We start from the raw sequence: 13603 nt of genomic DNA on the forward strand, positions 1-13603 counted from the left end.
TTCCTTTCTTTTTCCTTTCTTTTTCCTTTCTTTTTCCTTTCTTTTTCCTTTCTTTTTCTTTTCTTTTCTTTCTGCATCTGTGGAGGCTCTTATGTTTGGGTTTGTCTTGATCTGCTGCAGCCTAGGACTTTGCCAGCCTGTTATTGTCACTGTACAATTGTGATTTTGTTTTAGTATTACACAGACTGCATATAAAGCTGTGTTTATAATCTTCCTTCAAGTGCTACAAGCCCCCAGTGAGGCCTTTTCTTCTCCAAGAGTCTTGAAACTGGGTATGTGATGTTCCTCTAACCATGGGGAGTTGCCTGGCAACCATGACTCATCAAGTTTGATGGAAAGCAGCATGGCCATCCCATCAGGAGGTTCCTTTGGGACTCTGGAATGCATGCTATCAGGCATGATGGACCTGAGCACATTCAGTCTCATCAGGTAGTCTCAGAATTACTCTTTTCTTACAGTGGGAGGGATTTTACTGCCACAGCTCCTACCCAGAAGTTTAGGGACTGGGGAGATATGGGAAGACAGACCGCCAGCAACGATTGAGGCAAAGAACTTGCTGAGGGCCTCAGCCTTACCTATGTACGTTGCTGCCTTTTCTCCTTTGTGGCGTATCGGAGGGAGCACACTTTCCTTGAACTTTCTCTTCTGAACAGTGTACCCATGGAAATCCCTTCTTGTTAATTTTTAAAATCTCCTTCCAAGTTCAGTTTCACCTCTGTTGATTGACTTATGGAAAGCATTCTTGCATTCTTCCCAGGCGACGCATCCATGTTTCCCCTGCCTTTCCGTTCTCCTTCTTTTGCCCCCTGCTTTTTCCCTGGCCGATCATAGTTCTGTCACATGCTGGTTTCCTGCCTTCTGTGCCCAGTTTCTACCGTGAGAGCTGGAGAACGCTCATGCTCTCAGAAAGGCGTCTTGAAGTTCTCTTTTATAATTCAGCATTTGAGAATATATATGTATATATATAATTTTATTTTTTTCTGAAATTCTTGTCTGCTTTTGCAGATTGGCTTTCTTCATGGTGTAAATCAAATGTGGAATAAATTAAAATGACATGCTCCGCACACAGAATGTACTGAGGTGTTAACGAGTTGGTCTGCATAAAAGGGTATTTTCTTAGATATTTTTGCTAGAAAAATTAGTAAAATAGTCTGAATTGGAGTACAGCCACTGCAAATTCCCATCCAGAAATCAGATATGTTGGGAAGCAGTCAGTTCCTGAGGATATGGCAATTAAATTTCTTATAAGAGGTAGGTGATTGTCCCGTCTGGGAACCAAGCAAATTCTTCCTGCAGCTTTTTTAAGCGAGACCTCAGATTTTGCCTTCTGCTTTAGTGTAAATAATTGTGAAGAGGGTTCATTAAGTCAGACCGTGACCTCAGGCATGTGCTCTTACGTCTGATGATCTTACTGTGTCAGACTACCAGTAAAAACAGAACAAGAAAAAAGCCTGTCAGTCTGCCCATCTCCACAGCCGTCTTCCCCAGCAGTACTGACCAGTGAGCTCAGTATTTTTCCTTGCAATTAGGTTGTCTCATTCTTGAGCGCTTTTTTTAGGCTAGTGAATTTCGTGGGATCTCATCTCTGGGGAAACATATTGAGAAGGGTAAGCGATTCCACTTCCCTCCAGGAAGCAGTTCTGTCTGACCTCTCAAAGCCGGCATGTCTCGGCAGCCTGAGTAGCTTATAGTGTAAGCAGTGAGATTTGCCTGACTGCAAGTGCACTGCCAAATCAGGGCCCAAATCACTGATTGAGCCCCAGGGAGAGACCAGGTCAGGCCTGGGAGCACAGGTGAAGGCAATTCAATTGTGGGAGGGGAAGGGGTGGAGCCAAGCTCTACTCCTCTTAAACCCCATTTAAGGGCTGACTGGCACTGAGGAAGGATCTCTTTCAGGAGATCCCTCCTTTGCAGAGTTGTTTCGTGAGCCTAGGACTTTGGATGTGTGCATGCAACTTTTTGTGACAGTTTTTCATTGTGCCTGTCTCATGGCAGTTACGAAGATGAAATCTGCAACCTTGCTCTTTCCTTACTTTTCCTCCTTCTCCGGCTGTTTTTTTTCTTTTTTTTTTTTTTTTTTGTTTTGTGTTGCATCGAATACTTCAGAACCTACAAACCACTGAGAGGCTAAATCAGGTAAAGGAGTTTAAAAGACATCCTATTGTCCTTGCACAGCTTATTTTTTTTATGTCTTTTCAAGTGAAAAAATCCTCTTAGACATTCAGTGTGTAGGTTTGGGTAGGGAGGGATTTATCTTCTCAGCCTGATAACCTGAGTTGATGCAGAAGGGAGATGACTAAGGATGTTATTACAAGTGAGCACACAAAGTGGAAGAAGGTCTTCCTCCTGTGCTGTTTGATGAGGGATTGGTGTTCCACAGAAACAAGGACAGAACAAAGGTCAGGTTTTTTGAAACTGCTCATGGTCAAATGCTGGTTGTTGGTGTGAAGTTCACATGAATTAAGGATCACTGCATTTGTTTCTGATTCATCATAAAAATGAGGAAGAAAATCCTTTTTTCTCTTCACTGATGGAGGAATACACTCATACAGTCTGGTCCTCTGGTTAAAGTGAGGGTGAGGAGAGCTTATAACTGTTTGCAATGAAAGACATTACAAAGACTAGCATGCACAGCAGAAGTCCTCTTCTGAGAACACCTGGAAAATACATTTCTAACCACTGAAAGGGTTTTTTTTAGCAGCTTCAGGCTTTAAAGCTGCAAACTGTACTTCTTGCTCAGCCATTCTAGATAGTAAATGGTAGGATACACTAATAATGTTACTATGCAGATCACGTGAATAGTAAAATAACATGGATTGTAGCAGTTAAAATATCCAACTTTTGGGAGAAAATGTTTATTTGTAGTTGTGTTTATTAGTGATTTATTACAGATTATATATACACACACAGATAAAGTAATTGATGTATTACAGATATTTATTACACATCTTATTCCATTCATCTATAGTGGGATGTTTCCAGTAACTTCAACTGTCTAACACATGCAATAATTGCTGTCGCTTCTGTTTAACTGTTCCTACAAGTTTATTGGCACATGAGAAAACACCCACATTACAAAAGCAAGACATCGTTGCCTGGGCTCTTGTTCCAAGCATGTATTATGTCTTTGAGGAGGTTAAGGAAAATTCTTGTCAGGTAAGGGGATCCAGAAGCTAAATCCTGTGCCAGGAAACAGCCCTTCCTAGTTGTACTTCTTAAACCAAAGGGCTAAGCACTGACTTGGCCCCATACAAAAGAGGCTCCAAGCAGTTGTCAGAGTAAATGACATCAGTAAATGACATACTCCCCAGGAATAGAAGGGCTCTGCTGAGTTCTCTCTCTACCCAGTAGCAGGCCATACAATTGCCAGCTAGCTGAAGTTTGACAGCAGCCAGCACCTGAGCCTGCACCTTAGAGGGGCAGCCAGAGGGATGAGGCCAGAGAGCTGCACTGGGGAAAAGGAATCTGAGTCCCACAGTTGACAGCAAGTTAAATCATGCCATCTCATCTAGAGGGCAGACCACATCCAGGCCCACCCCTAGCAGCCAGAGAAAAAGGAAAGTTATCTGACCTCCTCCTTTGCCTGTGCAGGTCTCCTGACGCTGCTGCTCTATTTCTTACCCTCCTGAGCACAAACAAGTAATGCATCAGAGTCAAGAGCTGCTGGCAGGACCCCTCCCAATGCTCTAACCCAAGGAATACCTCCAAGGTGGTCCTTTAAGTTGGCTCCCTCAAAATCTGAGGTTTCAATCCTACTTACTGCTTTGCATCTTCTACATGACATCCTGAACTTCACCAGCTCACAACTGCTGCACTTGAGGCTGACCCAGTCTTCACATCCCCAACCAGCCCTTCCTCCACACTGAGTAAGCAAAATTCAGCAACGCCTCACTCCTCATTGGCTCCTCCATCTCCTCTGTCAGCAAATTCATCTTTGACACCTGCAGGAACCTCCTGGAATGAGGTATACCTGACAGCTCTGCTTTACTAACAAATGGCAGGGTGGTTCAAGCCTACTGTGATAGCTAATGTCCACAGCTGTGAGGTTACTGTCAGCCACATGCAGAAGATCTTATCAGCTTCCTCATCTGTAACCAACACACCCAGTGTTGTTACCCACATTTACTGCTTCTTGAGCCTCGCATGTCACTGCTCCCCTAGTTCTGCATTCATCCTTAGGCAGAGCTCAACACGTTCCAGTTCTCTCTCTGGAAGAGCAACTCCACCACCTCACCAGTCTGCCTCTCCTGTAAAGGGACTCAGCCATCCACAGCAGCATTCCAGTCGTGCAATCGCTCCCACCGTATTTCCATGGGTTGAATGAGATCGCATCCTGAAATTACACATAAGGGGCAGGGGGGGAGGCAAGATAAGAATACATAGTCTCATCCTGCTCGCTCCTACCACTGGAAGCAGGAGAGGCTGAAGCATTCGGAAAAGTCTTCCGGGAGGCCGAGGCCGCCCCGAGTCGCGCTCGGTCTCGGGCGACGACCCCGCGCCGGCCTTTCTAAAAGGGCCACGTGGGAGCCCGGCGATAGCGCCGTGCCGAACCCGAACAAACAGATGCAGCCGAGCGGCGGCCCTACATGAACCACAAGAAGACACGGCTTACCTAGTGACTTCTAAACACTCACCACTTCCATCATCTCACCGGTTCAGAATAACGAGAGGTTCCGCTGCAGTCCTCTTTCAGCCTGCAATAGAAGAAAATTTGTTCCAGCAGCCCTTTGCGTTGTTTCTTACTCCCAGCAGCACTGAGGCTGCAGGAATACGGCCCCGTCCCGCTCGCTCCCAACGATGAGAACGGGAGGAACTGAAGTCTCTACTATACAGCCCTGGGCTGCGCTAGGACTCGGAGAGCCGAGCGGCAGCACCCTCTGAAAACGCGCCGGCAGCCGACGCTACGACGGCTCCGAGAAGCTGGGGGAGCCTGGCGGGAGCTCCGCGCCTGCCCCGAACGGAGGGCGGCAAGAGCCCGGCGGCCTCCTGCTGCGGACAGACGGCTCCGAACGGCTCCCGAGCGCTCGCCGCCTCCGCGGTCCCGTTGCTACCGGAACGGCTCACCGGTTCGGGCTGATCCTTACTGTGAGACATCTCGCTGCAGCCTGAAACAAAACAACCCAAGAAGAACACTACTCAGAATCCAAAGCACTCACTTTAAAAGCAGCATCAGCGGCGCTAGGACCGGACGAAAGAGCAAAGCCCACTCCGGCTCCCGCCAGCTATGAACCCCGGCAGCTTTCGAGGTTCCCAGCGGCCTCCGGCGGAGCTTGAGAGGCGTTGGGCCCCGCCCCGGACTGCCGACGAGGCGCAGCTGTGCCCGGTTGGCCGCGGCCCCGCGGCACCTGGGAGTCGTTGCCTCGTTAGCGCCGACGGGGGGTCCTGACAGTTAGACATGCGGACTCTAGATCTGAACTAGGGTCTTAAATCGCACTTTCAATTACAGTTTGTTATGCGCTTCTCCTCACCTCGCCGTGGGATTCGTTAAGAAGTCAAATAATTGTGCCTAATTCAAATAGATCGCTTTGCATCTGATGTGACGCCCTACCAAAGAACCTCCCTTCCAAATCAGTGCCTCAACAAACTTCTAGTTTTGAGCTGGCTGAAGAATGGTGTGAAAGGACTTCATAGTTCTTTGAGAGAGCTCTTCACCAGACTCCCGGAAAATGCCTCATGTCACTTATCTGATTGTCTGATGGGCAGAAGATAGGAGGAACCAAACTTTGAGTTACAATCAGTTGTATGCAAAGGATGAGTTGAAAAGAGTCCCTCTGACTCTGCACTTGGAATGAGAATGTCTTGGGGGATACATGGACGTTAAATGCTTGTAAGAGCTACTGCCCAAAACTAAAACTTGGCCCAAGTGGCCAAGAAGGCCAGTGGCATCCTGGCTTGTATTAGGAATGGTGTGGTGAGCAGGACTAGGGAAATAATCCTGTTCCTGCACTCGGCACTGGTGATGCCTCATCTCAAGTACTGTGTTCAGTTTTGGGCACCTCAGTACAGAAAGGACATCGAGGTGCTAGAGCAGGTCCAAAGAAGGGCAACAAGATTTGTGAAGGGCTATGCCTGGGAGGAGAGTCTGAAGGAACTGGGGTTGTTCAGTCTGAGGAAGAGGAGGCTGAGGGGAGACCTTATTGCTCTCTTTCAGTACCTGAAAGGTGCTTACAGGAGAGCGGGACTGGTCTCCTCACTGGTGACAGGTGACAGGACGAGGGGAAATAGCCTCAAGTTGTGCCAGTGGAGGTTTAGGTTGGATATCAGGAAAAACTTTACTGAAAGAAGTCTATTCCAGTTAAGCACTGCAATAGGCTCCCCAGGGAGGTGGTTGAGTCACCATCCCTGAATGTGTTTAAAAACTACTTGGATGTGGTGCTCAGGGACATAATTTAGTGGAGGGTTGTTAGAGTTAGGGTAGTACGGTTGGGTTGTGGTTGGACTTGATGATCTTTAAGGTCTTTTCCAACCTGAGTGATTCTACGATTTGGTGATTCTAAGTAGTGGTTTGCTAGTTACAAGAACTTTCCTAGCAATATGGAAACAAGGACGTCGCGTCTGGTTTCTTCAGCATACAAGAGTGCTTTGATTTTCCACAAGAAATGGATCGCTGTGAATCTCTTCTAGTGCCCGCTGGAATAATGCTTCCTCTATCTTTAAACGCTGCGACCTGTGACCTTAGTTATATACTCTCATTCTTTCCTTTCATAACTTATTTTTATTTTAGTCCCTTTTAGCTCTTTGTCTCTTGTATTTCAGTGGAGGGGCACAGCTGATTGATTTGGTGCAATACACAGCTACTTGTCCTTTCAGAAATCAGTGAATTATTTGTCTTTAAAGCTTTTCTGTGATATAATTCCAGGGTGCATTTTAAACCTAAATTTGATTGTGGCAGCAGTCATTTCTGTGTTTCATTTCCTTCACATGCTGATCTGTCAGACAACATGGTGTCTCTCGCTGCCCCCAGATTCACAGAATTTGTTAGCTTTACATTGCAACAAATGAAAAAATAGATTCACCTTAATGCTGACCCTTGCCATTAGCTTTCAGACTCAATCCAACTGTGAACTGTTTGGGGTCATAGTGCCCTTTTATGAGGGGGCATTTACTATTTGTAATCTCTGGAAATAGTTCTCATTTAGTGTTTCAGGAACAATTTGGTTACTCATTCTCAAATATTTAAAATAATCATTTGTTTTTGTGCCATGCATGATGTGATTTGCATTAAAACAACACCTACGTACCTTTGTGAGCAGTTTTTCAGAGTTTACACATTATTCTTCCTGTGCTGCATCGAAAACAACTTTCAGCGATTTCACAGCAGTCCTAAGAAGGGCAGATTTGATGTCTGCTCTTCTTCAAACACCTTATTAAAACACTAATTAGGATCATCATCAATAGACAAGAAAGTATTTCTTAATTGGAATCAAATACCAAAATTGGCCAGCCATTTCTTATTGGCCTGTTTTCTGTTAATGCATGATGATGATGATGATGATGATGATGATTAATGAGAATGGACAACACTCTTATTTCATGTTCCAGTTCATTTGAAGAGATAATATTTTTACAATACAGAACTGCTTCAAGTGAGCTCTGTGGATTGGATCCCTGGTTGTCGCACATCACTGACATTCAGCATGTTGAAATGTTCCAACTTAAGGGTGGTATTTGGTGAAAAAGGCGCTACATCTCAAGAGATCAGCCCCTCAATTAGTTCAGATGGGAATGTAAGGTGTTTAACTCTGCTTCAAATAGCAGTTTGATGGATCGTGTAAATATTTTGTCATTTCAAAGGCAGAAGACTGAGTCACAGGGGACTCAAATATCCTGTTTCCATGCATTAAGCCAGTAGTTGACCTAGTTCAAAATTCAAACCTCTTCATCCCAGATGTATATCCTGCTGACTGTTCCACCCTTTCATTATAACGCAAGGCAGAATAACCATACTGCAGATTTCTTTTCAGAACAAAAGTTGGTTAAAAAAGCTATCACAAACTTTAGAAAACCTTGTCCTCCAAGGACAAGTCTCTCAGAACTTCACTAGTGGGATCATCACAAAACAGTGATAGAAAGGCAGTAAATATCGATACCTATTTGACTTCTCATACTCGAGACATTTATAAGATGCTTCTTAGCAAGGCAGGTGCTGGAAGCCAATTTGAAATTAATATTTCTGTAAGCAAATGACTTTAAATTTGTTGTTTATTCCTCACCAATTTCGTGAGAGTGTAATTTAATGAGATGTCTGTCAAATTTTTGCTTTTACAAACTAGTTAATTAACACTGACAGACTGCATCTGCTTCTTTTACTTTCATTCTACCTGAATATTTCATTCTACCAACTGAATATTTGGGATTATTTTCATGCCTCGTAGCTGTTCGCTTAGGATAGAGAAGTATTTTGGAACTGTGGCATTTGAGAGGAAGGATCTAGGCGTTTTGAGAAAGATCCAGTTTTGTCTTTACCATGGACACATCGATTTCTGTTGTCCCTATGAGGCACAAATATTTCAGGTTTGTGGATTTGTTTGCATGTAGCTTAACGCCGCTATTTGCTCCAGAGCTTATTTCTGTAAACTTGCAGTGCATGAAAGCATTTATTGTACCCATTGTAGACGGTTTATGTGCTGGTTGACCCAGTTCCGTGACTAATGAGGCAGGGGGACCCACCCCATGGATCCACGCCCTGGGAAAAGGGGAAAAGGAGAAAGGGTAAGGAGATGGGCCTAAAAACAAAGCAGCAGCAACAATTTGAGGAGGAAAGATAATTTACTAAATAAAAGGTATCAGAATGCAAGACAACACAATACAGAGTCACAGAATTGTAGAGGCCAGAAAGGACTTCTAGAGATCATCAAGTCCAGCTCCCCTGCAAAGCAGGCGATACAATACAACGTAATTGGAATTGAAGTTAATAATTCAAATAAAATGAGAGAGTGTCCAAAACCAAAGGCCTTATTCTAATGCTGAAGGTGAGACGGCTAGGGACCATGCACTGCAGAGTTGAGCAGAAAGGGAAAAGGGAACATCTTGTGACCTGTGTACAGTTTTCTTTTTAACCTCTAAGGGAAAATGGAAACAGAACAGCGAACAGTCCTCTGGAATATGTCATTCTCCTTCTCTTCTGAGACTGGTATACCAGGAAATATGCAGATCCTCAGCATTAACACCTTAACTCCCAGTGCAGTACACAATCTCATGATGTGGAATTACAATAACAAAAATCATGAAACTATGACACAACTCTGGAAATTCCTCATTAACAATAACAGGAAGGGCTAAGTAAAATCTTGACCTTCAGATTTACATTCACACGTGTTATATGTGCTATCACAAGGAGTTTAGAAATGCACTTAACATAAAATTACTGAAGCAAGCTGAAGTATATTTTTCATTTGTCAAGCTCAGGACTTTTCTTTACCAGGTCATTGAGCCTGATCATTTCCCAAATAAGATGTTTTAACTATCCAACTCTGCATTTGAACTCACCCGCTCAAGTATTTCCTAAGATGTAGGGGAAAAAAAATGAGAAGCTTGATCGCAAGACAGCTTAGCATTTCATTAAATTCTGCAGATCTAACACCACAGATAGTATAAATTGTATAAAACAGCTTATTTCTATGGCCCCATAAACAACAGCAGCATTGGAGTAAAATATAAGAGCTAATTAAATGTTTCTGCTGAATTATCTTACTGTAGTGGGTAGGAAAAAAAAGAAAGAAAGAAAAAGTAAAAAACAAACAAAGCCTATTAGTTTTGAATACTATGTATGCAACAGAGATACATTCACGATCTTAACTGTAATTTTAAACTACAGCACTTTCAAGCTCATATTCTGCTTTAGGATCAGTGTTCTCACAACAGAAGACAGTGGATTAGAGAACAGAGTAAATCAGAAGCGCAGCTTCCGAAGCAATGATTGATCTGCATCTCTGGGATTTCAGTTAATTCTAGCATTAATCCTGGGGAAACTCAATCTGCTATCCCATGTGCAAGAGTTCCTGCACAGAAGATCAAGAACAGGGAAATTATTTCCCCAAGTTTCGAGAACGCAAACCTCTGAATACATGCCTTGGAGTTCCTTTTAACTCTATCTGCTAGTACAATTTAATAGGTTATTAAAACGAAACTAACTGAAAGTGTAATTAAAAAACTACTATGCATACAAGTAGTAAAACAATTGTTTTCTCTGCTGCAATTGTAAGTAGAAAAGTAATCAGCATCTTATAAGCCTGATTTGACTAGCACGCTCAGCAGGATGCAGACATTACTTGTTTTCCCAAAATTCCTATCCTTTTGCTACTTTCATGCTATGCTGAGGTAACTACAGCCATTGGCGTTCTTGCCAATATTTAAGTAGCTGAGTTATTGTTACAGATCAGTGCTGCATGCTGGTATGCCACAAGCAGCAATCCACTTCTGTGTTTCTAACAGTTTCCATAAAAATGGTGACAGCCCTGTAAAACATCCAGTACAGCATTATTCATTTAGCAACACTGGTTATACGAGAAACAAATCTGTTGCTCACAAAGATAAACGATCAAACTGAAAAATACTTGCTCCTAACTCAAGGACTAGGTTTAGCAATACAGGCTGATTAAAGTCTGTGCTCTGAACACTGAAAAGGAAGCATTATTTCACTTTAGTCAGATAGGTTGTATCAGCATAGTACTGTTATGTATGTGTAGAAGCAACACTAGCGGGGATAATACGGGGGGGGCCCCCCGCCCCCCCCCGCGGGGCCGCGGAAGGGGGAAAGTAAAATCACCACAAACTAACAATTCACTGCAATTACTAATAAATTACTATATTGTAAAAGGAACAGTATAATTAGCATAGAATATAAACATAGTATACATTGTACATAACAACAGCATTATAGCATGTAGTATTTCCTTTGGTAATTTGCTATCCAGAACTATTAACGTAAACACATTTTCAAGCAATGTGTTGATAATACAAACATAAAACGAAAGCCTTATATATTACCAAGAGAAGAAAAACAGAACAAAACTAAAGACAGCACTTACAGTTTCTCAAAACAAACAAAGAAAACCTCAGTGTAAATTGTTTGGCAATTCCCAGGAACATAATCCACCAAAAATTAGAAACCAAAAAACAGATCTGTGGTTTTGTATTTCAAAGAAACAGAAATGTTACAATACAAGAGGCTTTGAATAGATTACAGGGCGCACCACTTGTGTCCAGCTCCTTTTCAAGGTTGCAGTCCGTATTTGATGTTTTCAGAAGTGAAGCAAGAGAGGCCTGTAGTAAACAAGGAGCTTAAGTATTGGTGCTATTCAACAATGGCATTGAACTTGACACTTTGACTTGAATCTTCAAAGTGTTTCTCATTCCAAGCATATCTTGCATTGAAAAAGCAGGGAAAGAATAAGCTGCAGGCACTGGCAGACACTTTGAAGAAAACTGTTGGAAGAGAAAGGGAAGAAAAAATATATGAGAGCTACTCCAAAAGTAATGTCTCCTATTTTATTATGCGGGCTCATGACATCAGAGGCAAATGTTAGTGGTATGGCAGCAGAGGTTGCATGTTTCTGCTAAGATTCTGTGTTATATTTTGTTGCTGCGTGACAAATGGCAGGGGCAGTTTGATGGAATGGCATCTGACACAGAAGCGGAAATGGAGCAAAAGTGGTGGCTCCATGCAGAAGTGGCACCCATGGACATTCGCTGACATTTGCTGAACATTTCTGAAGACCAAGCAGTGGATATGAGCACAGAGAGGCGGTGGGTGCTGCGTTTCAGCAGTGGTGACAGTGGGTCACATCCACTGGTGCAGGTTTGTATGAGCACGGCATGCAGGCTCTTGTTCATAGTCGATGAAAATGCATAGCTGCTGGTGGTGGTTACGCTGAAAAGAGTTCGTTGTAACTGACAATTTTTTGTCTCACATAATGTCATTGTGCTCTTTGTATCTGCTGTACTTTCCATGGAAATAAATAGGAGGCACTACTTTCAGAATGTCCTGTGTATATATAAGGGTCATGTAGCAGTTTCCAAAACTATTATTTTGCTATGAATGGAAGAGCTGCAGAAGGGTGAGATAGGGACACAACTCCAAAGTTCATTTAAATGATTAATGAGTTGATATTGAAGAAGTAATTTATTTTTCTCTTTTCCACTACAATTTTTTTCTTCCTTTCAACTAATAGAAAAGCCATACTGAAGACCATACAGGGACAGCAGCATCCCTTCAACTCCAAAGTCAACTTTGATTAAAAAAAGAAAACCCATGTTATGTAAGGATTTCAAAGAGGGAACAATATATATTGTAGAATCTGCTGACTAGGAAGAAGTCTAACTGAAGAGAACCATAATTTCCCCTCAGTATTCTTAAGAGCTGACCTGTCTGTTCATTGAAATTACCATATCCCATTTTGAAGAATTTCTTTCCTTTTCCAGAGTGCCTGAAGAAATGCCAAGCTGCCCAAGAGAGACAGCTTCATAACAGTATAAAAAAGTTTGCTGTCCTCTTCTGCACATAGAGATTTTGATGTTTTTTCTTTTAATTTAACTTCATAAAGAATGACAATTACATGGATATGCTTTTGCAATATATACTAGAAGCAAAGTTTTACAAGGATTGACATAGACATGGATCTAGATTTAGATTTCATCTGCTTATGCTCTTTCTGGTTAGAATTCACAGTGACATTGCTACCAAATCCATATAAGGAATAAGCAACACGGGAAAAGAAGTCAGCAGCGCTGATGCCAGTAACTCACTGCACACATATCCAGATAGAAATTTTGGTTTAGCTCACAAACCTGCCTGCAATTGCAAATTTGCTAGGAGCATTTTTATTCTACAACTTAAAAGAATAGAAGACTATTTTCTCTGTAATGCCCAAATTACCCAGAGCAGTCAAAAAGAAAGGAACGCAGAGCTTAGTGATTATCTAGAACATACCAGCTTGATGTTCCAGCAGCAGCAGCTTTCACGAGTTGCTCAACTTCTTACATGAGGTGCCCCTATTGATTGCAAAACATAAATACGCAGAGACAGGTTGTCTGCATTGTTCTATAGCCCATTTAATATTAACCTTGAATGCAGTTTTCTCTTTCTCTTCCCTTTTGTCCACCCCAGCCAGTATTCTGTTTAAACATGGAAAGAGTTATGGAATATGGTTAGTAAAATAGCTAAGAATTTGCTTAGATGAAACTTCAAGGACATGAAAGGAAGAGTTGAAAGAAAAGTAAAGTAGCCAAGGAAATAATTTCATCCATCATTCCTTGCACTGAGGTGGCAGATTGCTTGCTATGCTTTCCTAGTGAAAATATGCAAAAGACAAACATTTTTAGAAGTAGTGTATGGCTTTGAGTTACAGTGTGCTGCATAAACTCAACTCACCATTTATTATTGTGGCATAGCCCTCTCCTAATGATGGTAAAAAAGATTAGGTAGCTCAAAGTATCAAGAGTTAGATTTGATCCCCTTCCAACATGGGATATTCTGTGACTCTGTGAAAGCTATCCACACAATTCTGATGTTTGAAAAAAGCGTTAAAAAGCTAACAACTGAAATAATATCAGAGAAAGTGCTAAGTTGCAATTTCTTCCCTTGCTCCCTTGATCTTCAGCA

The 13603-nt window shown here is 42.5% G+C and overlaps 1 long non-coding RNA gene across 1 annotated transcript; it reads right to left on the minus strand.

Moving 5' to 3' along the window:
• Positions 1 to 2883: 2883 nt before the first annotated feature.
• Positions 2884 to 5281, minus strand: LOC122175432. Its single transcript, XR_006177411.1, has 3 exons — positions 5157 to 5281; positions 4635 to 4694; positions 2884 to 4333 (listed from the first exon to the last, which is right to left on the minus strand). It is a non-coding gene; the product is annotated as an uncharacterized LOC122175432 (long non-coding RNA).
• Between the last annotated feature and the right edge of the window lie 8322 nt (positions 5282 to 13603).

Source organism: Lagopus leucura, unplaced genomic scaffold (genome assembly GCF_019238085.1).
Source record: "Lagopus leucura isolate 7727_CA_CO unplaced genomic scaffold, USGS_WTPT01 Super-Scaffold_739, whole genome shotgun sequence".
In the NCBI taxonomy this organism is placed as follows: Eukaryota; Metazoa; Chordata; class Aves; order Galliformes; family Phasianidae; genus Lagopus; species Lagopus leucura.